This window comes from Hevea brasiliensis, chromosome 6, assembly GCF_030052815.1.
Source record: "Hevea brasiliensis isolate MT/VB/25A 57/8 chromosome 6, ASM3005281v1, whole genome shotgun sequence".
Classification (NCBI taxonomy): domain Eukaryota; kingdom Viridiplantae; phylum Streptophyta; class Magnoliopsida; order Malpighiales; family Euphorbiaceae; genus Hevea; species Hevea brasiliensis.
Genome location: NC_079498.1, coordinates 68,714,691 through 68,740,209, shown reverse-complemented (window position 1 = coordinate 68,740,209; position 25,519 = coordinate 68,714,691).

Here is a 25,519-nt window from a genome sequence, read left to right as displayed (position 1 = left end):
AACAGTTTAGTACCTAACTTACCCCACAACACCCTCCAAAAGTGACTTAGGAACTTAACATCTCTATCACTCACTATAGTCCTAGGTATACCATGTAACCTGACTATCTCATTAAAGAACAAATTAGCTATGTATGTGGCATCATCTGTTTTGTGACACGGTATGAAGTGTGCCATCTTAGAAAATCTATCAACAACCACAAATATAGAATCATGACCTCTCTTAGACCTAGGCAAACCCAAAATAAAATCCATAGAAATATCAGTCCAAGGTTCCTTAGGAACAGGCAAGGGTGTGTAAAGACCATTTGGCATTACTCTAGACTTTGCTTTCTTACATTCAACACACTTAGAACACATTCGATCAACATCTTTCCTCATATGTGGCCAAAAGAAGTGTTCTTGCAATATGTTTAAAGTCTTAGCAACACCAAAATGTCCCATCAAACTACCACTATGTGACTCCAAAACAAGCAAGTCTCGCATAGAGCATTTAGGCACACACAATTTATTCTCCTTAAATAAGTATCCATCATGCCTATAAAATTTCTGAAATGCACTTTTCTCACAAGCATCATATACATTACAAAAATCTGCATCATCAACATACAATTCTTTGATAAACTCAAAACCAAGCAATTTAGCAGGAAGTGTAGACAAAAGTGCATGTCTCCTAGAAAGTGCATCAGCTACAACATTCTCTTTTCCTTGCTTGTATTTAATCACATATGGAAATGACTCCAAAAATTCAATCCACTTAGCATGCCTTCTACTCAACTTATTTTGACTCTTAATATGCTTCAATGAATCATGATCTGAATGTATGACAAACTCTTTAGGCCACAAATAATGTTGCTAAGTTTCCAACGCCCTAACTAATGTATACATCTCCTTATCATAAGTAGAGTAATTCAAGGCAGCTGCATGCAATTTCTCACTAAAATATGCTATTGGTCGTGTCTCTTGCATGAGAACCGCACCAATTCCTACACCACTTGCATCACATTCAATCTCAAAAGTCTTATCAAAATCTGGAAAACTCAACAAGGGTGCAGAACACAATCTATCTTTAAGTTTAGAAAATGCATGTTCATTTTTCTTTTTCCACTCAAATGCAACATTCTTTTTCACCAATTCATTCAAAGGAGTAGCAATTGTACTAAAATTAGGCACAAATCGCTTATAGAAACTAGCCAATCCATGGAAACTCCTAACCTCAGACACATTCTTAGGAATTGGCCAATCTCTAATGGCTTTGATTTTCTCTTCATCAACCTGTACACCTTTACTACTTACAACAAAACCAAGAAAAACAACCTTATCCAAGCAAAATGAACACTTTTTCGCATTCGCATACAATTTCTCATTTCTCAACACATCAAAAACAAGTCCCAAGTGATGCAAATGCTCGTCTAAGTTACTGCTGTAAATCAAAATGTCATCAAAAAACACAACAATAAATTTTCCAATGAAATTCCTTAACACATGATTCATCAAACACATAAAAGTGCTAGGAGCATTTGTGAGCCCAAATGGCATCACTATCCATTCATACAACCCATATTTAGTTTTGAAAGCAGTTTTCCACTCATCACAAATTTTCATTCTTATTTGGTGGTAACCACTTTTCAAATCTATCTTAGAAAACACACTTGCACCATGCAACTCATCATGCATATCATCAAGGCGAGGGATTGGGTGTCTATACTTTACAGTGACTTTATTGATGGCCTTGCAATCCACACACAGGTGATAACTCCCATCCTTCTTAGGCACTAGCAACACAGGTACAACACATGGGCTCATGCTCTCCCTAACATAGCCCTTCTCCATAAGCTCCTTGTCACACCCTACCCCTCCGTAAGGCATAACATGATCCCGTAGTATACCTCATGAATTACCAACTTTGTCTACTGATAACCCATTAAGTACACTACAAGGGATTTTAAAACTTTTCTTACTTCTTTTTATAGTGGTGAGCACTACTTACAGGTGTTAAAATTTTTTTTTAAACTGAAGTGAAACAGCTAACACATTTGAATTATTAGTAATTTTTGTAAAAATTTTGGCGGAGTGCCATCTGTATTTTGAATAAAACAGTTCTTCAAAAACCTGTAAAAAGCACTTCAAATATATTTCTCAATCTCAACTCCAATATTTGATCAACTCAGTATGTTTATCAACTCAAATCCACAGTAATTTTTCAGTATTTTCAAAGGCTGAGATAAAAGAAATATAGTACAAATTTTACAAGTCAAAATAACTCACAATTTATTTTACAACTTCAATGTACAACTTTAATTTACAACTGCTCAAAACCAAGAATACTATATACATACAGTGAACATACATTACAATATAAAATGCAAAATATGGTATACTCAATATACCCGATGATCCCTCAGTATAGTACTAGCAACCTAGTCTGCTGCCCTGTCAGTCTGTCTACCTGCGACAGCAATGAAAAGCTATAGCCGAGTAAAATTTACTCAGTGGTGTACAATAATAATTTGAAATGCAATACATAAATCTTTTATTGACAATTCACCAATCAAATAGTTCACAATTCCATTTCACAATTTACAAAGTTCATATAATACAAATTTGATCAAATAACTGAATAATACAGTTTTGCCAATCAATAATACCATTTGATCAAATAACTGAATAATACAGTTTTGCCAATCAATAACACAATTTGATCAAATAACTGAACAATACAGTTTTGCCAATCAATAACACAATTTGATCAAATAATTGAACAATACAGTTTTGCCAATCAATAACACAATTTGATCAAATAACTGTGCAACACAGTGTTGCCAATTGATAACACAATTTAATCAAATAACTGAATAATACAGTTTTGAAAATCAATAACACAATTTGGGCTATGACACAATTTTTCCACACATGCTGTGTTGTACACCACGACAAGACACACTTACCCCAATAATCGAAATCAATGAGGGAGGAAGCTAGCTAAATAATGAGAACTCATCCACACTCACCTCAGACCGACAAGTCAAAGAGGGAGGAACATAATCACACTCACCCCAGACTGATAAGTCAAAGAGGGAGGAATATAATCACACTCACCCCATAAATGGAGGAGGAACATAATAACAGTGTCATGCCAATTGTGAATCAAAACAATTCCAAATCACAATATTTAAATATTTCATATTTTATCTCAAAATTTCCATTTGCAAAGTAGGCAACACTATAATTTTCAAATACAATTCCCAAAGTTAAAACAATAAAAAAATTATTCACAACTCAATTCTCCAAATAAATTTTCTAGTAAAAGCAGTGAATATAAAAAGTATTGTGCACAGACACAATTTAAAACTATAATGTTCAAATAAATTTTTAAGTAGAAAATAAGAAATCAAAATTATTGTGCACAAATACAATTTAAAATAATAACATACAAAAAATCATAATTTATTTCAATTGAAAAATTCAAAAGAAATAACTATTGTGCACAAATAGAATTTAAAACAATAACATACAAATAATCATAATTTATTTCAATTAAAAAATTCAAAAGAAATAACTATTGTGCACAAACCTCTGATATATGCCTCTTGGCTCTGACTCAGTGTTTCCTTCCCCTTCCCTGAGTCTTTGCTAACTGAGAAACACAATTTGAAGTTTTTCAGTACTCATTTAAACCGTCTCTAACAATAAGGCTTAATACTTAATTATTGAATTCTATCATTTCTTTAGTCAACCTAAGATGTTGACCTTCGATACAGTCTAGGTGAATTAGGTCTTAATGTTACCAATATGTCACAGTTGATAGCCTTTTAGTGTTGGTACATGTTACCCAATTCATTTCCATGTTTGTTGCATTTTATTGCAATTTGTCAGATTCCGGTATACTAATTTGACCTAGCCAGATGACCTAGTTCCCTCAGTTTTCGGGTTTCAGTCAAAACCATAAACTTGTAGATATATGTCGTATTGCATGCGGGGCAAAATTTCAGGTCATTCTGAGTTATGTAGACCAAGTTATGGTCATTTTACTATTGCTGGTCAAAATGCATCCAAATTGGTCACTTTAGGTCATTTTAGGTCACTTTTGGTTCGGCCAGTTTTTGGACCCCAATTGTGCAAGCTATTTGACTTACTTATGGTCATTTCTGGGCTTTGGTATCTTCAAAATACTTGTAGATATATGTCTCAACTATTCATGGTAAAAATTTCAGGTCGATTGGACCTGTTTTGAGTGAGTTATGGCCAAAACATTAACTGCTGCCCAAATGGTCAATTTTCAGGCCTTAAATGCACTAATCCGGATTTGGTCATTTTTCAAGTTACCTTACGAGTAGAATTTTGGTAAGCTTCCTTCATGAAAGTTGTCACTTTTTGTGCTTAGTTTCACCTCCAATTGGTCTCATACCAATTGGAGCCACACACTTAAGGTTCTAGGCCCAAAACGTAAACTGCCCTATTGCATTTTGTTCATTACTCATTAAAGGAAACATTTAACACTTACCAAACTACACATTTATGCCAATTCTGGTTTTTACCATAGCCTAAACACATTTTACTTCACATTGTTGGTCATTATGGAAGCGTATAACCACACTCAATATGCTCCTTAGAGTGCAGAATTTATCAAGTCTAAATTACAACAATATAACTACATAACCAAGCTGATTCACATGTCCAAACTCAAACCCTTATACACATGTACAAGCTGCCACAACAAGTACCATAATTCAACCATAATATTCCATAAACCAAACCATAAAGCAACATATTTTTGGTCCACAATTCAGGCTGCCGATTCATACCTCTCCTTGGATTAATTTCCAAGCTTCCAAAATCAAGTGTACATTCACATACATCTAATATACATCACCAAATTTATTCCTACACATACAAACACTTCATCAACACTTTAATCTACCATTTACATACAAGAATAAACTGCCCTTAAGGAGTTTCCATGGCTGCCAAAAATAAACATCTCCCTTAGAACATCAAACTCCAAAATTTTTTCCACAATTCAAGTGCCCATAACATCCTCACAAACTTTAATGAAGCAATAATAAAAAACACATACTTGCCTCTTTGGAAACTCTTCAAAACATCTCCAAAACTTGATCTTATTGTTATCTATCGACTGCCCAAGGTGTATGGAAAACTTTTAGTGAAGGGAAGTGCAAGGAAGGAAGCTTGGATCGCACTTGCATAGAGATCCAAAACCATGTGGCAATGGAGTTTCTCTCAAGAAAGTTTTCAGCTGAAATTTTAAGAAGTGAGAAAGATGACAATCTGCTGGTCCCAGATGAAGATTAAGTGGTCCACTTTGGTGGGTGAGTGGACCACTAAGTGTTGTTTAATGTTAGTTTATTCATAAGTTTCATTTTCTCACATTTAACTCCCTATTTTTGCTATTTACATTAGGTACCACTAATTTAATTTTTCATGATATTTTCCAAGTGTAATATCATATATTTTTAATGGAAATTTAGGTCAAAATACAACTCGGGTTGTCAAATGACCACAATGCCCCTGTTCGGGTTGCATTCCCAATTTTTTGGTAATATTGGGTTTTGCCGTTTTCTCGATTTCTCACTTTTCTTTGTACTAATTAATTAATTTTTCTTTGATATTTCTCATGATATTTATGCTTCAATAGATGTTTATTTAAGTCTTAAAAATATTTTCCAGGGCTCCCCGTGGTCCAGGGCTAGTCAACGGTCCACGCCACAACTTCCCGGTGCGGTCACCCATCGCTAGGGTTCTCAGCTCGCTTAACTTGGTTACATTTCATTGCTATTATTTTTCCTTTATTTTTCTTGTATTTTTTTTTCTTGTATTTCATTATTTTATGTCTCCTCATCAATATTTAAGTATAGTTCTTGGCATTCTAGCTGTCCGGACAGACACTGGTCACCGGAGCAGTAGAACGTACTACCGAACATAGGGGTATTACAATTCTTCCCCCCTTAAAATAAATTTCGTCCATGAAATTTTACCCAATAGCCATCTTACAATAGTCATACGTTTATTTTCTCCTTTCTATATGATCGTATAATCTTCTTTCCCTCGCATTTGTATAAGACTTTTAACAATCTAATACAACATTTAATTTGTTTGTATAACACCAATCTTCTCTTACTATTGTGCTGTCTAATATTTCGGTTCATGTTCCTTCTTGAATGACCCTTGAGGTCATGTTAGAATGATTTATCTAGTCATTGGTCCTTTGACTATTCTAGTCAATAGTCTTCCTTACATTCGTAACATTTCTTTGTTATATCTGAATCAACTGTTCAAATTTTTACTTCTATAACTCTTTTTATTTATCAATATTTTTTAACTTACCTCCTTTTGTACTAAACTATAACCTTTCGATACTCTAACTTTTGAGTTTTAGATCCCTAAGTAGGATTTTCAAACTTATTTCTAACAATTAAATTCTGTCCTGGCATAACTATACCAAAACAGATGCCGTTGGCAATTATTCTCATCTAGGTGTACTATCGAGTAGTACGTAGCTTTACACAATAATCTCAAGTTAGTACTGTAATCTGCAGCTTAAAGTATAAACATCAAGAACATTGCATAGTTACTACTACATTCCAATAGATCAAATTTTCTGATATTTTTTCCTTTTCGAATTTATTGATATTCGAATCTTATTCTGATTACAATATCTATTAACAATTACTAACAGTAACATCCTTGCCCTCATCTAGAGCAATTCTATTACTGTAACTTACTTTTACGTCCTCTTGCCTTACATTAAATAGGCTCGCCAATTAGCTTTATAATTTATTGCGTGTTAGAAAATACTTTTCGCCAATAAACTCTTTCAAAACCTATTTCACTTATTATCACAGTCCTTATCTTAAAGGACTAATCACTAATGCATCAAAATTTATTCCCCTGTAAAGGAATAACAACAGAATATATAATTCTAACACTAAAATAAAAGTATTCAGACTCCAGGTCAAACAATACATAAACGAAGAGTGCCATCCTTCTTCTTAACAAACAGTACTGGCGCTCCCCATGGTGATACACTAGGGCGGATGAAGTCCTTTTCAAGTAGTTCTTGCAACCGTACCTTCAACTCCTTCAACTCTGCTGGTGCCATTCTGTATGGTGTTATGGAGATTGGATCCACACCAGGCATAACATTAATTTCAAATTGCACCTCTCTTTCCGGAGGTAATCCTGGCAATTCATCAGGAAACACATATGGAAAGTCATATACTGTAGGGATGTCCCTCAATGCTGGATTCCCCACTTGGGTGTCTACCACATGTGCCAAGTATACTTCACACCCCTTTCTGATCTTTTTTCTGGCTAGCGCAGCTAAAATGACGTTTGAGGACAATAGCTGCCTCTCCCCATGTATTACCACATCACTATACTGAGGGAGACCAAAAGTGACTATCTTCAATCTACAGTCAATCATGGCGTGATGCCTGGCTAACCAATCCATGCCCAAGATGATATCATAATCTCTGAAGGGCATTTCAATGAGATCAGATAGAAAAGTATGTCCTTGGATCACCAAAGGACAATCCCTATACATTCGATTAACCCTGACCTCTTGTCCTAACGGACTTGATACTAACACCTCACAGTCCAATTTTGTACATGGAATAGTAATGCCATCAATGATGCTAGCACTCACATAAGAATGGGTAGAACCCGGATCAAATAACACAAACACATCTTGATTAAAAGTTGAGAAGGTACCAACCATAACATCAGATGTCTCGACCTTTTCTCTCTGTCTCATTGCGCAGACTCTGACCGGAGCACTGTCTTGCTCTGATTGTTTATAGTGCCTTGGCTGCCTACTGGGTTACCTCTACCCTTGCCTCTACCTCTGCTGGGTGGTTGTGAACCTCTGGTGATAGGGCTCTGAACTGACCCTTCAGCAGTAGTAGAAGGTGGTCCATCTCTACGGGCACTAGTGCAGTCCTTGGCAAAGTGTCCTATGCCTCCACAGTTATAACAGGCTCCTATGGCCTTGTAGCATACCCCACCATGATTTCTACCATAAGTTTCACATTGGCAGGGAGGGTAGGAACTTCTAGTTGTTTGACGACTAGACCTTGGTGGTCTCTGCCTTGATGATCCACCTCTGTTATTTCCCTGAGCTCGGGGCTTCTCAAATTCTTTTCTCTTCCTCAAATTACTGCTTGAGCTCTAACCCATAGGTTTCTCCCTCTTCTCTATTTCATGTTGCCCTTATGGGTGTTGGGTCTGTGCTTGGGCTTGGGCTGACAGATTATTAGCCATTTGTTGAAAGAAAGTGGCCATTTGCTGGGCCATTTGTGAAGTAATTTGTACCGGTAAAACTGGTACAGTCGGGCCTTCGACACTTTGTGGAGCTGGGGCCTCAACTTGTACCTCAGCCTTTATCGATTAATCGACTGAATGATCACCCTCTTCCATAGTCAATTCGAGAATCTTAGACCTCCTGAACAAATAACACAAGGAGATTTCCTCCTGTTAGTGCATATTTATAATGTAATGTACTGTATGTATCAAATAATGAAATTAAGCAATTGTACTATGAAGAAAGATTATTCAAATTATAGGTGAAAATAGAATTTGAAAACTTTGCTCTGATATAACTAAAACATGTCACACCCTACCCCTCCGTAAGGCATAACATGATCCCGTAGTATACCTAATGAATTACCAACTTCGTCTACTGATAACTCATTAAGTACACTACAAGGGATTTACAGGTGAGCACTATTTACAGGTGTTAAATTTTTTTTTTAAACTGAAGTGAAACAGCTAACACGTTTGAATTATTAGTAATTTCTGTAAAAATTTTGGCGGAGTGCCATCTGTATTTTGAATAAAACAGTTCTTCAAAAACCTGTAAAAAGCATTTCAAATATATTTCTCAATCTCAACTCCAATATTTGTTCAACACAATATGTTTCTCAACTCAAATCCACAGTAATTTTTCAGTATTTTCAAAGGCTGAGATAAAAGAAATATAGTACAAATTTTACAAGTCAAAATAATTCACAATTTATTTTACAACTTCAATGTACAACTTTAATTTACAACTGCACAAAACCAAGAACACTATATACATACAGTGAACATACATTATAATATAAAATGCAAAATATGGTATACTCAATATACCCGATGATCTCTCAGTGTAGTACTAGCAGCCTAGTCTGCTGCCTTGTCAGTCTATCTACCTGCGACAGCAATGAAAAGCTATCGCTGAGTAAAATTTACTTAGTGGTGCACAATAATAATTTGAAATGTGATACATAAATCTTTTATTGACAATTCACAAATCAAAGAGTTCACAATTCCATTTCACAATTTACAAAGTTCATATAATACAAATTTGATCAAAAAACTGAGTAATACAGTTTTACCAATCAATAATATCATTTGATCAAATAACTGTTTAATACAGTTTTGCCAATCAATAACACAATTTGATCAAATAACTGAACAATACAGTTTTGCCAATCAATAACACAATTTGATCAAATAACTGAATAATACAGTTTTGCCAATCAATAGCACAATTTGATCAAATAACTGTGTAACACAGTGTTGCCAATTGATAACACAATTTAATCAAGTAACTGAATAATATAGTTTTTCAAATCAATAACACAATTTGGGCCATGACACAATTTTTCCACACATGTCGTGTTGTACACCACGACAAGACACACTCACCCCAATAATCGAAATCAATGAGGGAGGAAGCTAGCTAAATAATGAGAACTCATCCACACTCATCTCAGACCGACAAGTCAAAGAGGGAGGAATATAATCACACTCACCCCAGACTGATAAGTCAAAGAGGGAGGAATATAATCACACTCACCCCAAAAATGGAGGAGGAACATAATAATAGTGTCATGCCAATTGTGAATCAAAACAATTCCAAATCACAATATTTAAATACTTCATATTTTATCTTAAAATTTCCATTTGCAAAGTAGGCAACACAATAATTTTCAAATACAATTCCCAAAGTTAAAACAATAAAAAATTATTCACAACTCAATTCTCCAAATAAATTTTCTAGTAAAAGCAGTGAATATAAAAAGTATTGTGCACAGACACAATTTAAAACTATAATGTTCAAATAAATTTTTAAGTAGAAAATAAGAAATCAAAATTATTGTACACAAACATAATTTAAAACAATAACATACAAAAAATCATAATTTATTTCAATTGAAAAATTCAAAAGAAATAACTATTGTGCACAAACACAAATTAAAACAATAACATACAAATAATCATAATTTATTTCAATTAAAAAATTCAAAAGAAATAACTATTGTGCACAAACCTCTGATATATGCCTCTTGGCTCTAACTCAGTGTTTTCTTCCCCTTCCCTGAGTCTTTGCTAACTGAGAAACACAATTTGAAGTGTTTCAGTACTCATTTAAACCGTCTCTAACAATAAGGCTTAATACTTAATTATTGAATTTTATCATTTCTTTAGTCAACCTAAGATGTTGACCTTCGATACAGTCTAGGTGAATTAGGTCTTAATATTACCAATATGTCACATTTGATAGCTTTTTAGTGTTGGTACATGTTACCCAATTCATTTCCATGTTTGTTGCATTTTATTGCAATTTGTCGGATTTCGGTATGCTAATTTGACCTAGCCGGATGACCTAGTTCCCTCAGTTTTCGGGTTTTTGTCAAAACTACAAACTTGTAGATCTATGTCTTATTGCACGCGGAGCAAAATTTCAGGTCATTCTGAGTTATGTAGACCAAGTTATGGTCATTTTACTATTGCTGGTTAAAATGCATCAAAATTGGTTACTTTAGGTCATTTTAGGTCACTTTTGGTTCGGCCAGGTTTTGGACCCGAACTTGTGCAAGCTATTTGACTTCCTTATGGTCATTTCTGGGCTTTGGTGTCTTCATAAGACTTGTAGATATATGTCTCAACTATTCATGGTAAAAATTTCAGGTAAATTGGACCTGTTTTGAGTGAGTTATGGCCAAAATACTAACTGCTGCCCAAATGGTCAATTTTCAGGCCTTAAATGCACTAATCCGGATTTGGTCATTTTTCAAGTTACCTTACAAGCAGAATTTTGGTAAGCTTCCTTCATGAAAGTTGGCACTTTTTGTGCCTAGTTTCACCTCCATTTGGTCTCATACCAATTGGAGCCACACAATTAAGGTTCTAGGCCCAAAATATAAACTGCCCTATTGCATTTTGTTCATTACTCATTAAAGGATACATTTAACACTTACCAAACTACACATTCATGCCAATTCTGGTTTGTACCATAACCTAAACACATTTTACTTCACATTGTTGGTCGTTTTGGCTGCTTATAATGCTCCTTGTAGTACATAATTTATCAAGTCTAAATTAAAACAATTTAACTACATAACCAAGTTCATTCACATGTCCAAACTCAAACCCTTATACACATGTACAAGCTACCACAACAAGTACCATAATTCAACCATAATATTCCATAAACCAAACCATAAAGCAACATATTTTTGGTCCACAATTCAAGCTGCCGATTCATACCTCTCCTTGGATTAATTTCCAAGCTTCCAAAATCAAGTGTACATTCACATACATTTAATATACATCACCAAATTTATTCCTACACATACAAACACTTCATCAACACCTTAATCTACCATTTACATACAAGAATAAACTGCCCTTAAGGAGTTTCCATGGCTGAAAAAAATAAACATCTCCCTTAGAACATCAAACTCGAAAATTCTTTCCACAATTCAAGTACCAATAACATCCTCACAAACTTTAATGAAGCAATAACCAAAAACACATACTTACCTCTTTGGAAACTCTTCAAAACCTCTCCAAAACTTGATCTTCTTGTTACCTATCTACTTCCCAAGGTGTATGGACAACTTTTAGTGACGGAAAGTGCAAGGAACCAAGCTTGGATCACACTTGCATGGAGCTCCAAAACCATGCGGCAATGGAGTTTCTCTCAAGAAAGTTTTCGGCTGAAATTTTGAGAAGTGAGGAAGATGACAATCTGCTAGTCCAATATGAAGATTAAGTGGCCCACTTTGGTGGGTGAGTGGAGCACTAAGTGTTGTTTAATGTTAGTTTATTCATAAGTTTCATTTTCTCACATTTAACTCCCCATTTTTGCTATTTACATTAGGTACCACTAGTTTAATTTTTCATGATATTTTCCAAGCGTAATATCATGTATTTTTAATGGAAATTTAGGTCAAAAGACAACTCGGGGTGTCAAATGAGCACAATGCCCCTGTTCGGGTTGCATTCCCGATTTTTCTGTAACACCGGTTTTTGTTGTTTTCTCGATTTCTCACTTTTCTTTATACTAATTAATTAATTTTTCTTTGATATTTCTCATGATATTTATGCTTCAATAGATGTCTATTTAAGTCCTAAAAATATTTTCCAGGGTTCCCTACGGTCCAGGGCTAGTCAACGGTCCACGCCGCAACTTCCCGGTGCGGTCACCCATCGCTAGGGTTCTCGGCTCGCTTAACTTGGTTACATTTCATTGCTATTATTTTTTCTTTGTTTTTCTTGTATTTTTCTTTTCTTCTATTTCATTATTTTATGTCTCCTCATCAATATTTAAGTGTAGTTCTAGGCATTCTAGCTGTCCGGGCAGACACTGGTCACCGGAGCAGTAGAACGCACTACCGAATATAGGGGTATTACAATTCTTCCCCCCTTAAAATAAGTTTCATCCGTGAAATTTTACCCAATAGCCATCTTACAATAGTCATACGTTTATTTTCTCCTTTCTATATGATCGTATAATCTTCTTTCCCTCGCATTTGTATAAGACTTTTAACAATATAATACAACATTTAATTTGTTTGTATAACACTAATCTTCTATTACTATTGTGCTGTCTAATATTTCGGTTCATGTTCTTTCTTGAATGATCCTTGAGGTCATGTTAGAATGATTTATCTAGTCATTGGTCCTCTGACTATTCTAGTCAATAGTCTTTCTCACATTTGTAACATTTCTTTGTTATATCTGAATCAACTGTTCAAGTTTTTACTTCTCTAACTCTTTTTATCTATCAATTGTAACGATCGGGAACCAGCCACTAGAGGAATTGTCCGCTTTGGCCATAAGCCTCACGGTTTTGTCCCATAGGTGGAATGGAGAACTTCCCAGGAGGTCACCCATCCTAGGATTTCTCTCAAGCGAGCACGCTTAACCCTGGAGTTCTTCCAACTCTCCAGGCCATTCCACCAAAAGGCGCCTCTAGTGATTAGTTCCCCTATTTTATATATCATTACTTTTGAACCCAAGACCATCTCTGTGTTTTGCCGATGTGGGATTTGCCTAAGGGACCTTTACTATGGGACAAAACCGTGAGGCTTATGGCCAAAGCGGACAATTCCTCTAGTGGCTGGTTCCCGATCGTTACATCAATATTCTATAACTTACCTCCTTTTGTACTAAACTATAACCTTTCGATACTCTAACTTTTGTGTTTTAGATCCCTAAGTAGGATTTTCAAACTTATTTCTAACAATTAAATTCTGTCCTGGCATAACTATACCAAAACAGATGCCGTTAGCAACTATTCTCATCTAGGTGTACTATCGAGTAGTACGTAGCTCTACACAATAATATCAAGTTAGTACTATAATCTGCAGCTTACAGTACAAATATCAAGAACATTGCATAGTTACTACGATACATCCCAATAGATCAAATTTTCTGATATTTTATCCTTTTCGAATTTACTGATATTTTAATCTTATTCTGATTACAATATCCATTAACAATTGCTAATATTAACATCCTTGCCCTCATCTAGAGCAATTTTATTACTGTAACTTACTTTTATGTCCTCTTGCCTAACATTAAGTAGGCTTGCCAATTAGCTTTATAATTTATGGTGTGTTAGAAAATACTTTTCGCCGATAAACTCTTTCAAAACCTATTTCACTTATTACCACAATCCTTATCTTAAAGGACTAATCACTAATGCATCAAAATTTATTCCCCTGTAAAGGAATAACAACAGAATATATAATTCTAACACTAACATAAAAGTATTCAGACTCCAGGCCAAACAATACATAAACGAAGAGTGCCATCCTTCTTCTTAACAAACAATACTGGCGGTCCCCATGGTGACACATTAGGGCAGATGAAGCCCTTTTCAAGTAGTTATTGCAACTGTACCTTCAACTCCTTCAACTCTGCTGGTGCCATTCTGTATGTTGTTATGGAGATTGGATCCACACCAGGGATAACATTAATTTCAAATTGCACCTTTCTTTCCGGAGGTAATCCTGGCAATTCATCAGGAAACACATCTGGAAAGTCATATACTGTAGGGATGTCCCTCAATGCTGGACTCCCCACTTGGGTGTCTACCACATGTGCCAAGTATGCTTCACACCCCTTTCTGATCTTTTTTCTGGCTAGTGCAGCCGAAATGACGTTTGATGACAATAACTGCCTCTCCCCATGTATTACCACATCACTATACTGAGGGAGACCAAAAGTGACTGTCTTCAATCTATAGTCAATCATTGCGTGATGCCTGACTATCCAATCCATGCCCAAGATGATATCATAATCTCTGAAGGGCATTTCAATGAGATCAGACAGAAAAGTATGTCCTTGGATCACCAAAGGACAATCCCTATACATTCTATTAACCCTGACCTCTTGTCCTAAAGGACTTGTTACTAACACCTCAAAGTCCATTTTTGTACCTAGAACAGTAATGCAATCAATGATGCTAGCACTCACATAAGAATGGGTAGAACCCGGATCAAATAACACAAACACATCTTGATTAAAAGTTGAGAAGGTACCAGCTATAACATCAGATGTCTCGGCCTCTTCTCTCTGTCTCATTGCGTAGACTCGGCCAGAACCTTTGTCTTGCTCGATTGTTTCACGATGCCTTGGCTTTTCTTTGGGTTACCTCTACCCCTGCCTCTACCTCTGCTGGGTGGTTGTGAACCTTTGGTGATAGGGCTTTGAACTAACCCTTTAGCAGTAGTAGAAGGTAGTTCAACTCTACGGGCACTAGTGCAGTCCTTCGCAAAGTGTCCTATGCCTCCACAGTTATAACAGGCTCCTATGGCCTTGTAGCATACCCCACCATGATTTCTACCACAAGTTTCCCATTGGCAGGGAGGGTAGGAACTTTTAGTTGTTTGACGACTGGACCTTGGTGATCTCTGCCTTGATGATCCACCTCTGTTATATCCCTGAGCTCGGGGCTCCTCAAATTCTTTTCTCTTCCTCAAATTACTGCTTGAGCTCTGACCCATAGGTTTCTCCCTCTTCTCTATTTCATGTTGCCCTTGTGGGGGTTAGGTCTGTACTTGGGCTTGGGCTGACAGATTATCAGCCATTTGTTGAAAGAAAGTGGCCATTTGCTGGGCCATTTGTGCAGTAATTTGTATCGGTAAAACTGGTACAGTAGGGCCTTTAACACTTTGTGGAGCTGGGCCCTCAACTTGTACCTCAGCCTCTATCGATTGATCGACTGAACGATCACCCTCTTCCATAGTCAATTCGAGGATCTTAGACCTCCTGAGCAAATAACACAAGGAGATTTTCCCCGTTATTGCATATTTATAATGTAATGTACTATATGTATCAAACAATGAAATTGAGCAGTTGTACTATAAAGAAAGAATATTCAAATTATAGGTGAAAACAGAATTTGAAAACTTTGCTCTGATACCAGTAAAACATGTCACACCCTACCCCTCCGTAAGGCATAACATGATCCCGTAGTATACCTAATGAATTACCAACTTCATCTACAGATAACCCATTAAGTACACTACAAGGGATTTTAAAACTTTTCTTACTTCTTTTCATAGTGGTGAGCACTATTTACAGGTGTTAAAATTTTTTTTTATTAAACTGAAGTGAAACAGCTAACACATTTGAATTTCTAGTAATTTCTGTAAAAATTTTGGTGGAGTGCCATATTTATTTTGAATAAAACAGTTCTTAAAAATCCTGTAAAAAGCACTTCAAATATATTTCTCAATCTCAACTCCAATATTTGATCAACTCAATATGTTTCTCAACTCAAATCCATAGTAATTTTTCAGTATTTTCAAAGGCTGAGATAAAAGAAATATAGTACAAATTTTACAAGTCAAAATAATTCACAATTTATTTTACAACTTCAATGTACAACTTTAATTTACAACTGCTCAAAATCAAGAACACTATATACATACAATGAACATATATTACAATATAAAATGCAAAATATGGTATACTCAACATACCCGATGATCTCTCAGTGTAGTATTAGCAGCCTAGTCTGCTGCCCTGTTAGTCTGTCTACTTGCGACAGCAATGAAAAGCTATCGCTGAGTAAAATTTACCCAGTGGTGCACAATAATTATTTGAAATGCGATACATAAATCTTTTATTGACAATTCACAAATCAAATAGTTTACAATTCCATTTCACAATTTACAAAGTTCATATAATGCAAATTTGATCAAATAACTGAATAATGCAGTTTTGCCAATCAATAATACCATTTGATCAAATAACTGTTTAATACAGTTTTGCCAATCAATAACACAATTTGATCAAAAAACTGAACAATATAGTTTTGCCAATCAATAACACAATTTGATCAAATAACTGAATAATACAGTTTTGGCAATCAATAACACAATTTGATTAAATAACTGTGTAACACAGTGTTGCCAATTGTTAACACAATTTAATCAAATAACTGAATAATACAGTTTTGCAAATCAATGACACAATTTGGGCCATGACACAATTTTTCCACACATGCCGTGTTGTACACCACGACAAGACATACTCACCCCAATAATCGAAATCAATGAGGGAGGAAGCTAGTTAAATAATGAGAACTCATCCATACTCACCTCAGACCGACAAGTCAAAGAGGGAGGAACATAATCACACTCACCCCAGACTGATAAGTCAAAGAGGGAGGAATATAATCACACTCACCCCATAAATGGAGGAGGAACATAATAACAGTGTTATGCCAATTGTGAATCAAAACAATTTCAAATCACAATATTTAAATACTTCATATTTTATCTCAAAATTTCCATTTGCAAAGTAGGCAACACAATAATTTTGAAATGCAATTCCCAAAGTTAAAACAATAAAAAATTATTCACAACTCAATTCTCCAAATAAATTTTCTAGTAAAAGCAGTGAATATGAAAAGTATTGTGCACAGACACAATTTAAAACTATAATGTTCAAATAAATTTTTAAGTAGAAAATAAGAAATCAAAATTATTATGCACAACTATAATTTAAAACAATAACATATAAAAAATCATAATTTATTTCAATTGAAAAATTCAAAAGAAATAACTATTGTGCACAAACACAATTTAAAACAATAACATACAAATATTCATAATTTATTTCAATTAAAAAATTCAAAAGAAATAACTATTGTGCACAAACCTCTGATATATGCCTCTTGGATCTGACTCAGTGTTTCCTTCCCCTTCCCTGAGTCTTTGCTAACTGAGAAACATAATTAGAAGTGTTTCAGTACTCATTTAAACCGTCTCTAACAATAAGGCTTAATACTTAATTATTGAATTCTATCATTTCTTTAGTCAACCTAAGATGTTGACCTTCGATACAGTCTAGGTGAATTAGGTCTTAATGTTACCAATATTTCACATTTGATAGCCTTTTAGTGTTGGTACTTGTTACCCAATTCATTTCCATGTTTGTTGCATTTTATTGCAATTTGTTGGATTCTATTATACTAATTTGACCTAGCCGGATGACCTAGTTCCCTCAGTTTTCGGGTTTCGGTCAAAACTAAAAACTTGTAGATCTATGTCTTATTGCACGTGGGGCAAAATTTTAGGTCATTCTGAGTTATGTAGACCAAGTTATGATCATTTTACTATTGCTGGTCAAAATGCATCAAAATTGGTCACTTTAGGTCATTTTAGGTCACTTTTGGTTCGGCCAGTTTTTGGAACCGAACTTGTGCAAGCTATTTGACTTGCTTATGGTCATTTCTGGGCTTTGGTGTCTTCATAAGACTTGTAGATATATGTCTCAACTATTCATGGTAAACAGTTTAGGTCAATTGGACCTGTTTTGAGTGAGTTATGGCCAAAACACTAACTGCTGCCCAAATGGTCAATTTTCAGGCCTTAAATGCACTAATTCGGATTAGGTCATTTTTCAAGTTACCTTACAAGCAGAATTTTGGTAAGCTTACTTCATGAAAGTTGGCACTTTTTGTGCCTAGTTTCACCTCCAATTGGTCTCATACCAATTGGAGCCACACACTTAAGGTTCTAGGCCCAAAACATAAACTGCCCTATTGCATTTTGTTCATTACTCATTAAAGGATACATTTAACACTTACCAAACTACACATTTATGCCAATTCTGGTTTGTACCATAACCTAAACACATTTTACTTCACATTGTTGGTCATTTTGGCAGCTTATAACCACACTCAATATGCTCCTTATAGTATAGAATTTATCAAGTCTAAATTACAACAATTTAACTACATAACCAAGCTCATTCACATGTCCAAACTCAAACCCTTATACACATGTACAAGTTGCCACAACAAGTACCATAATTCAACCATAATATTCCATAAACCAAACCATAAAGCAACATATTTTTGGTCCACAATTCAGGCTGCCGATTCATACCTTTCCTTGGATTAATTTCCAAGCTTCCAAAATTAAGTGTACATCTAATATATATCACCAAATTTATTCCTACACATACAAACACTTCATCAATACTTTAATCTACCATTTACATACAAGAATAAACTGCCCTTAAGGAGTTTCCATGGCTGCCAAAAATAAACATCTCCCTTAGAACATCAAACTCCAAAATTCTTTCCACAATTCAAGTACCCATAACATCCTCACAAACTTTAATGAAGCAATAATCAAAAACACATACTTACCTCTTTGGAAACTCTTCAAAACCTCTCCAAAACTTGATCTTCTTGTTACCTATCTACTGCCCAAGGTGTATGGACAACTTTTAGTGAAGTAAAGTGCAAGGAAGGAAGCTTGGATCGCACTTGCATGGAGCTCCAAAACCATGTGGCAATGGAGTTTCTCTCAAGAAAGTTTTCAGCTGAAATTTTGAGAAGTGAGGAAGATGACAATCTGCTCGTCCAAGATGAAGATTAAGTGGCCCACTTTGGTGGGTGAGTGGAGCACTAAGTGCTGTTTAATGTTAGTTTATTCATAAGTTTCATTTTCCCACATTTAACTCCCCATTTTAGCTATTTACATTAGGTACCACTAATTTAATTTTTCATGACATTTTCCAAGTGTACTATCATGTATTTTTAATGGACATTTAGGTCAAAAGACAACTCGAGGTGTCAAATGACCACAATGTCCCTGTTCGGGTTGCATTCCCAATTTTTCGATAACACCGGGTTTTGTTGTTTTCTCGATTTCTCACTTTTCTTTGTACTAATTAATTAATTTTTCTTTGATATTTCTCATGATATTTATGCTTCAATAGATGTCTATTTATGTATTAAAAATATTTTCCAGGGTTTCCCACGGTCCAGGGCTAATCAACGGTCCACGCCATAACTTCCTGGTGCGGTCACCCATCGCTAGGGTTCTCGGCTCGCTTAACTTTGTTACATTTCATTGCTATTATTTTTCCTTTGTTTTTCTTGTATTTTTCTTTTCTTGTATTTTATTATTTTATGTCTTCTCATTAATATTTAAGTGTAGTTCTAGGCATTCTAGCTGTCCGGATAGACACTGGTCATCAGAGCAGTAGAATGCACTACCGAACATAGGGGTATTACACTCCTCCACTTGCCTTTGTAACTCCTTTGCTTCTTTAGGATTTATTCTGTATGCTGGTCTATTTGATATTTGTGCTCCAAGCACTAAGTCAATCTGGTGCTTAATGAAGGAACGGAAGTGTGAAAAACACAAGTTTATACCATTGAATTCAAAAATTTTTACCTAGGGTCACATGCATCATACAAGATTTATTTTTATCTATTTTATTTTAATGATAAACAACATATTAAAACTCTTTTAATATGTTTTTGGATCTGTATTTGCCATTTAAGATTTTAAAATTAATCAGATTAATTTTAGAACCCTATATTAAATCAAGAACGATTACACTAACCTCTTGATGCACTGCAGCGTGTCTACGCCTTTGAGATTTGTCTTCAGGACACCAGATGTTGTCCCTCTAGTTTGTGCACACCAAGAACACCTATGGCAGCCCTTGAACAGCTTCTAAAGCTTTTTCTATTAATTAGAAATTCAAGTTCTGCCTTTTAAGAGATTAGAGATGTAAACAGGACACTAGAAATAATTTCTAGTGTTCTTAATTCAAGAGATTGATGGCTAATCTCTTTGAATTGATGAGAGATGAAGAAGAATAGATGGAGAGCCTCAAAATGGCGTGACAAAGGAGAGGAGTGGCTGCTGGTTGTTTTTCTTTTTCATAACAACACTTAAATAGCTAGGTTAACACATTAAACCCTTACCACATGTCACCCTTTGATTAGCTCTAAGGTTAAGTGACCCAATCACATTGTGCCAAGTGTCAAACCTATATTTAATCTTGATTTAATCATCTTACATGATTAAAAACATTTGGCAAGCTTATGTGTAATCCCATGTGTCACCATCTCATGGTGCCACGTGTCACACTGTGAAATGACCAAAATGCGCTTGTGTCTTAATTTTGAGTTCTTAACCCAAAATAATTATTTTTCTTCTTCTAATTTATATCAAATATAAATTAATTAATTAATCTCTATTAATTAATTTCTCATTAATTAAATTCATATTTAAACACTTTAAATATAAATTTAACTTATACTATACATCCAATAATCTAGATTTGGTTTCAAGTCATGCTAGGGACTTTGCAATTAAATTGCAAACCAAACCTATTTAATTATTCAATTAAACTCTTTAATTAATTAATTAAATCATATTTAAATAGGTGATAAATTTTGTATGTGTGTGACTTATTAGGCTCATCACTAATTGGCAATGAGACATGATATCAACTCTTAATATCATCAGAACTCTTTCTTACCATAAATGATTTCTCTAAATCATTTTATGAACCTCGTAGACCATGGTTAACACCTAGCATAGCATGCCATGGCCACCCAATTAGTAATAAGATTTATCTTAAATGAACTTATAATCATATGTTACCATGTACTAGAATCTCTCTGTTATAAAATCCCAACTCAAGCTGGAGTCATGGTTTATGTCAAACTCCATTTGCTATGAATATTATGTTCTCTTTTAATTCCAGTTCTTGATTAAAAAGATTTTCTCATCAGAAACTCTTTTCTGAATAAATCTATCTGTCCTGGCCAGGAACTTGAAACATCAAGAACAATTAAATAAACATAGGATTTTATCTCTATTTACTTAGAGGAACAGATTCCATCTTGATCAACACCTACCTCCATATATAACTAGTAGGAGCCAATAGATGCCCATATACCCATACATAGTACAAGTATGAAAGCAGTATCAAACTCAAACTACCTATATACAAGATAACTGTACTATCTCAGGACTAAAGATTATATGCACTGATATGATTTATGACAAAACATTGACAAGAGAAACTCCATGTGCTTGTCATAAGTGTCACTGGTTCGGCCTACTTATCATTTATAAGTGCCTATCATGTTTGTCATATGGCATGAGACTCACCATTCCATCTTATTTATATCTCATATAAATAACTTGGTAACAAACACGAATACAATTTTTCTGGATAAGTCATGTCCTTATTATGAAGTATCCTCGATTGTGAACCTATTTATGATACTTTGTGCTAGAAATACTGTCACTCATATTCTTAACAACTTAAGAATAATATTTCTAATAAAATATCAATGGACCTTTTCTATTACACATAAATATATTATGTAAACGGAAAAGTGGAAATGCCTTTTATTAATAAAATATGTACAAGATACATACTAAATGATATGCTCTAGGGCATACTACTAACACTTAATCCCTCTGATAGGTGGCAATCCTGGTGGCAACTCATTCGGGAAGACATCTTTATATTCCTGTATAAGCGACAAAGCATCACTTGGCAAATGTGAATCAAGGTCAGTAACACATAAATTAACCTCCTTGTACATAAGTACACAAAGAGGTCTTCTTGAATGTAAAGCCTCTCTAACTTCTCTTTCCTTCACATACAAACTCATTCTTTTCTCTCCACTCTCCTTTTGCCCTGAGCTTTCCTTTTTCTCATTTGCTCTCATTTTCTTTTCTTTTGTTTCTCTTTTTCTCTCTTTTTCTTCTCTCTTCTCTTTCTTTTCATTCTCATCCAGCTCGGCCTCTTTAAGTTTTTCTGTCCAAGTTTCTTTCTTTTCTTCAATGGATCTAAGAATCCTTATTTGATCTTCATGCACTTGAGTTGGTGTCATAGGAAGCAATGAGTATGTTCGACCTTCCTTAGTGACTGTGTACCTATTCTTCCTACCATTATGCACAACACTTCTGTCATACTGCCATGGATGGCCCAACAAAAGATGCATAACAACCATAGGCACAACATCACAAAGTACCTCATCATGATACTTGCCAATGGTGAATGGCACCACCACTTGTTTTGTAACCCTCAACTTCCCACAATCATTCAACCATTGCAAGCCATATGGTTTTGGATGTGTAGTAGTAGGCAAACCCAACTTGTCCACCAAGAGTCAACTAGCCACATTGTGACACCCCTTACCCGTGTACAGTATACCCGAGTAAGTAATGCCACACGGTGTACCGGCACACTCTAATATACCTTAATTAATTTATATCATGCTTTTTGGATATAATTTATGAAACATACTTTATTTAAGCCATTTAGCAAAATTTTTATTTATTTGAGGTTCCGGAAATTTTATAGAAAATCCGGCGGAGTACCAGCTAAAAATGGAGAAAACAGTTCTTCGGAACATGTTAAAAACACTTCCAATAAACAAATTCATTCATTCTCAACTCCAATATCAATACAAAACTCAATATCAAGATTTCAACATTTCAATTTCTATTCTCATTCATCATTCACATGTGATGTTCACATATAAATCACAAGTAAACATTTACTTTTCCTTTAACAAATACATTTTTCATAATTTACATATACATCAATATACATTACACAAGTTTAATTACATATGAAGAAAAATCAAAATTAAGTTACAAAATGTCAAAATGACACCTAGTGTCCTACCAATGCACAGCAGAAGTTGAGGTGACACGGACATTGAGCAGAACTGCCGGATGTACTCACCCAGTCTGTGGTCTACTGGGCTCACGATCGGGGTCTCCAGTACCTACGCGTGGCAAAAGCAACGCTCTAAGCAATAATGCTTAGTGGTGCAATAATATAATAGAAGAAAATAGCAAGAAAATGAATGTGTATAGAATGTGTATGCTTTCTTTGTTTGGTATTGGTATATCCATTATTTTGTTAACGTTGTTCACTTTTATTCATTTGGTTGCCCCAAGTAACCTACACTAGACGACTAGACTGGATAAACGGGTAAACTGGCACTGGGTATCAAGTACCTCGAACCGTCACACCATCGGTCACATAGGCATCTCCCGGTGTGCAACAGAACAGCTAACAAGCTGTAAATAATATCAGGCACAAGGCCAAGTCTCAATACAAAGTCAGAATGGCTAAAAGCCATGAAATCACAGAATGGCATATTGCCATGTGCAGTACTGCTAACTGAACCCTATTGGCATGCCAAACTATCCAAACCAATCTTGTTAGGTATACTAGGGCATTTGAAACTTTTAAATTCTTCAATTTGTGAATTTCATGTTTTGGTGTTACTATTCACCTCGTTGGTCAACAAAAATGTTGACTTTTGGATAGAAAATATGTACATTGACTTTGGCACTCCCAACATACCACATTTTGTGTTTAAAACTTGTTGGCATTAAGTGTTAATACCATTTCAAGTTTAAACCAACACAAGCAGAATTTTCAGTTTTGGTGAGTCAACTTCACTGTTCCATTGGACACTGTTGCTGTGGGAATTTGAAGAAATGTAAAACATGAAAGTTGTTCCTTATTTTGTCTAGTTGAATTTCTTTTTTTGAATCACTCCATTTTGAGTTTTGTAGCTCCAGATATGGTCCAAAAACCACAGCTGGCCGGATTCCCATTCTGCAGAAATTACCATATCTACAGTAACATAAACAGTGACTTCCACTGCCATTTAGGTTAGGTTCTGGCCATAATTTGGGGTAGGTTCCTTCATGAAAGTTGTTTGTCTATGTCTTAACTTATTGCTGTAAAAATTTCAGGTCAATTGACCATATCTACAGTGAGTTATGGCCAAATGAACAGTTACTGTTCATTTGGTCAATTCTGCAGCATCAGTTGCAGGGTATCCGGATTGGGGCCAAGTTTTGGTCCTCTTGCTTTGGTCTTTTGGCCATGGTTTCTTCAGCAAAAATGTGCCATTATAAGCCTAGTTTCATGTCCAATTGGCCAAACACCAATTGGACTAACACAGCCCAAGTTATGGCCGTGCAAGTGGACTGAATTTTCAGTCCCTCTACTGCTGTCCTAGGGCAGCCTGCAACTTCACTTTGCAATCCTATTTTTCAGTCCATTTGATGGTCAACTTACCTAAAATAGTCACTAATTGACCATTAAAAAGTTCTCTAACAATTTCCTAAGCCAAGTCACATTTTCACCTTTCCAAACCCTAATGTCCAAATCAATTTACTCATAAACCTTAATTAACATACTTGGTTCAATATCCATGCATATTAATACCTTAACCATCATTTCTAGCCACTCTAAGTTTATTAAACAATCAAACTCATCCTTCCATAGGGCTGCCGAAAATTGAAGGTACCCTTAACACATATAATTTACTTCAATTTCTTAAAATCTCTTAGCTCAAAATGATGTTCTAACTAAGATTAAAAGAGTGAAAATGAAAGTGTAGCACTAACCTAGAGTGGCAGAATTTCCCAAGCCCCTAAACTTCACTTTCTTTCTCCTTCTTGGCTGCCAAAAGGTTTAGCAAGGTGCTAGGGCAAATTTTAGTGAAAGATCTCTAGGGTTTTAGGGTGAAATGAAGATGGAATTTAAGGTTTGGATTGAAAATCAATGGAGGTGGTTCTAGGTATGTTTCGGCTGGTTTTCTTGAAAGGGAGATGGCTGCTGCATTTTTGTTAATTTGGTCTTTATTTAGTCCTTTTTATTTGTTGGTTAATTAGTTGTTTAAATAGGATTGGTTATAGTTTTTAAATGACATCTTCATGATGTCATTAATAAGCATTTTTCTCATTTTCTTTTCCTTCCTTCACTACTCAATTTCAATTTAAATTTTTAGTAATGTTTCTTCATATTTTATGTCATATTAATTATTTACTCAACTGGACAAGTCGGCCAAAAATCACCTCGGAAAGCGAAATGACCAAAATGCCCTTCGTTTGGCTTAACGGGTCAAA